The sequence below is a fragment of the Neopelma chrysocephalum genome, unplaced genomic scaffold (genome assembly GCF_003984885.1).
Source record: "Neopelma chrysocephalum unplaced genomic scaffold, ASM398488v2 Primary Assembly neopelma1_185597, whole genome shotgun sequence".
Lineage (NCBI taxonomy): Eukaryota > Metazoa > Chordata > Aves > Passeriformes > Pipridae > Neopelma > Neopelma chrysocephalum.
In genome coordinates, this window is record NW_020938737.1 from 1 (window position 1) to 4,027 (window position 4,027).

The window sequence follows — 4,027 nt, forward strand, 5'->3', positions numbered from 1 at the left end:
ACACAGACCCCCAGGAGAGGCAGCAAGGGGGGTTCCCCCAGCCCAACCCCTCTGGGTCCCCCAGCCCACCGCCCCATGAACCCTAACGGGGAGCAGACGTGTCCCCACGTGGGAACAGGGACGGTGGATCGGCTGCTGTGCCCGGCACATTCCTCTGGCCCTGCCGGCCGGTGCCTCCTCCCTTGGCGGGACGGCTTCTGACGGCCCTCACCCCCTCCCTGCCCCCCCCCGACATTTGGGGCAGGCGCAGGCGATACCCTTGGCTCCCATCCCACCGCTGACACGTCTCCGGCACAGCCTCCACGTCGGCAGGCGAGGGGGAGCCCGAGGGCTGTGCCAGGAGCTGGGGGGGCTGGGGAGGGCCCCCCGCCTTGTGCCGGGCCGGTTCCCACCCTGCTCACCCCCTGGGGGGGCTGCAGGACAGGGACCACCCACCTGGGCATCGGTCCGAGGAGCTGGCAGGGGCCTGGGCAGGGCTGGGAGGTGCCACATGGTGCCATGGGCAGGGCTGGGATGTGCCACGCTGTGCTACACTGTGCCATGGGCAGGGCTGGGGACACTGTGCCATGGGAAGAGCTGAGATGTGCCACACTGTGCCAGGGGCAGGACTGGGGACACTCTGTCATGGGAAGAGATGGGGACAGTGTCATGGCAAGGGCTGTGGTGTGCCACACTGTGCCACGCTGTGGCATGGGAAGGCATGAGAATGCTGTGCCATGGGAAGGGACAGGGGGATGCCACACTGTGCCACAGGCAGTCCTTGGAGGCACATTATGGGCAATGCTGGAGCCATGGCAGGGGAAGGACTGGAGCTGTGCCAGGGGCACCATGGCAAGGCCGTACTCCCCGGCTATACCACGGGCAGACTCCACCCTGCTCCATGTGCCAGTGCCCATCCCCAGTGCCAGCACAGGCCGGTGCTGCAGGGCAGGACACGCTGGGGCAGCCGGGCCCGGCTCCACAGGTGCTACTGGGCCCCTCTATGTAGGTCAGGGTGAGATTAAGGTGAGTCCCCCACCCCTGCCCGCGGGCACAGCAGGCAGCAAGCATGTCCCACGGGCACTGGCAGGCCTGGACAGGTGGGGCCCCACCGTGGGGACACGGTGGGTGTCATCCCAGAGAGCTGTGTCACATCACTGACTCCTGTGGCACTCATGGGCTCATCCCAGTGGTGGGCAAGAGGGTCAGTGCTACTCCACAGCAGGGAAGGGTTTTGGGGGAATAAAAGGGGTTTGTGGTAAACCCAAGGGTGGTTTCTTGCTTTTAGGGGCTGTTGCTGCCATGCCTTGAAATGTCCCCTTGGCTATGGCACAGCTGTCCCTATGCCAGCTGCCCCTCTGGCCTCCACTGTCTGTCCTTTATCCCATCCGTCCTGTCATCCATTCCTCCCTCCATTCATCCATCCTGCTTTCCATACATACATTCATCCCTACATCTCTCCATCCCTCCCTCCACCCTTCAATCCATCCATGAATCCATCCATCCATCCATCCATCCCTCCCATTATTTTACACTCCTTTATTTATTTATTTATCCCTCCATTCCTCTGCTCCTCCATCCCTTCTCCATCCCTTCTCCATCCCTCCACACAAACTTGGGTGCAGCCTCTGTGTGTGCAACCCCAGCACGTGCAACCACTGCTCATGCACACACATGACACAGGCACACGAATCAGCCCCAGCCGGACTCACACACCTGTGTCACGCGTGTGCACCCACAGACAGACCCGCATGGGCCTCCCCTCGCCATCCACCTCCATGGTGGCACCCGACCCCCATTCCCGTTGCCAGTGGGATGCTCTCGCGCCTTTGGGTGCCGGGTGGCCACGCTGCCGGTGGTGTCCAGCTCCAGCCCTGGGCCAGGTGCCAAATTCCTCCGCCTCCGCAGGAAGCCGTTGACGCTGGCTCTGCAGAGGGGCCAGGCCCGGCCGGAGGGATGCCGGAGGGATGCCGGAGGGATGCCGGAGCAGGAGAGGGCTGGAGGAGAGAAAGCAGGTCAGCCCCTAGCCGCCAGCGTCACCCTGGCAGCGGCAGCGGCGGCGGCTCCTTCGAGGAAGCAGGGCGAGGATCCGGCCCCGTGACGTCCCTCCGACGCTCACGTCCCGGCCAATGCACTCGAGGAACCTACCGGGCCCCAAACAGGGGGTAAGCCCCGAAGGGGGACGTTTTCTCCCCCCGGGGGCTCCCACAGCCTGAGGATGAGGAGGGAGGTGACCTGCTGTGGGGCTCAAGGGTGTGATGAAGGGGAGCAGAGGGTTCGGCTCAGGCAGCACCTGCACTGTCTCCCTGTGGTGTTCCATCCCTGGGTGCTGCTCCCATCCCTGGGCATTGCTCCCATCCCTGGGCATTGCTCCCATCCCCAGGTACTGCTCCCAACCCTGGGTGCTCCTTCTACACCCCTGTTGTCCCCCCAGTCCCAGGTGATGTCCCTGGGTACCACTCCATCTCCAGGTGATGTGCCCACCCTGAGCCCCCCTCCCATCCTGGGTGCTGCTTCCAGCCCTGAGCAATGCTCCCATCCCCACACTGTCCCCTCCACCCCCGGGTCATGTCTCCCCTTCAGGTGATGTCCCCATCCATGGGTAGCTCCATCTCCAGGCGATGTGCTCACCCCGATCCATGCTCCCATTCTGGGCACTGCTCCCATCCTCATGCCAATCCCATCCCCTCGTACTGCTCCCATCCCTGGACAGCACTGCCTCCCTGTGCCGGAATCCCACTCCCATCCCCGCCTCCATAACCCCCTTCCTCCGACCTCGTCCCCCTCCCCGTGGTGGGAACCCGGGGGTCCCTGCCCTTCTCCCGCGCTCCCTCTCCTCCTCCCTGCCGCCACTTAAACACAAACACGGCTCAGTGGAAAATGTGACCGGCCGAGGAGCTGCCGATAACTGGGGCCGGGATGGGGCCAACTGGAACAGCATGGGCTTGGCTGCAGCCCCGGCTCAGCCCGGGGCAGCCGAGGGGGGGTGGGGGACCCTGTAGGGGGGGCAGCTCGGGACTCCCTCCTGCCTCATTCCCTCCCACCTCCGGCATCCATCCGACACCGCTCCGGCAGCCAGCGCTGGCTGCGGCCCCACGGGACTGACACAGGGGAAGAGGGGACACACAGTGGGACCTGTCCTTGGCCCAGCTCTGTCCTGCAGGGGGGTGGAGACCGCCAGGATGATGGCACATGAGCAGGATGGAACCTGGGGATGGTGCCAGCTGGAAAGAATGGAGATGCCCAGGGATGGTGGCACTTGGGCAGCACAGAGATGCCCAGGGACAGTGGCATATGGACAGGACAGAGATGCCCATGGATAGTGCTGGATGGGGAGGATGGAGATGCCCAGGGATGATGGTACATGGACAGGATGGACATTCCTGGGATGGTACTGGAGGGAGAGGATGAAGATGCCCAGGGACGGTGCTGAATGGGAAGGATGGAGTTGTTCAGGGTCAGTGGCACGTGGGCAGCATGGAGATGCCAAGGGATGATGGCACACGGGCAGGATGGCGATGCCCTGTGATGGTGCTGGATGGGGAGGTTGGTGATGCCTGGGGATGGTGACAGATGGGAACAAATTAGATGCCCAGGATCAGTGGCTCATGGACAGCACAGAGATGCCCTGGGACAATACTGGATGGAGAGAGGATGGAGATTCCCAGGAATGGTGCCGGATGGGGGGATGGAGATGCCTGGCGTGGTGGCACAGGGGCAGGATAGAGATACCCAGTGATGGTGGCATGTGGGCAGGATGGAGATGTCCAGGGATGGTGCTGGACAGGGAGGACAGAGATGCCCAGGGCCGCTGTCAGGTGGGGAAGATGCAGGTGCCCAGGGCTGGTGCCAGGAGGGTCGGCAGTGCCCGCGGGAGGACGGTGCCAGGAGGGCACCGGGAGGTGCAGCCCCGTCCCCGCAGCCGGAGGTGTGTGGGCAGGGAGCAGCCGCGGCCGAGGAGCCCGTTTGTTTCTCATTAGCGGCTCTTGGCAGGAGCTGTGGAAAAAATAGCTTCAAACAGGGAGCTGGAAGGGAAAAGGCTGGGCCG

The 4,027-nt window shown here is 64.0% G+C and overlaps 1 long non-coding RNA gene across 1 annotated transcript; it reads right to left on the bottom strand.

The window, feature by feature from the left end:
* Nucleotides 1-1,513: 1,513 nt before the first annotated feature.
* Nucleotides 1,514-4,027, bottom strand: LOC113962860. Its single transcript, XR_003532604.1, has 2 exons — nt 3,712-4,027; nt 1,514-1,976 (listed from the first exon to the last, which is right to left on the bottom strand). It is a non-coding gene; the product is annotated as an uncharacterized LOC113962860 (long non-coding RNA).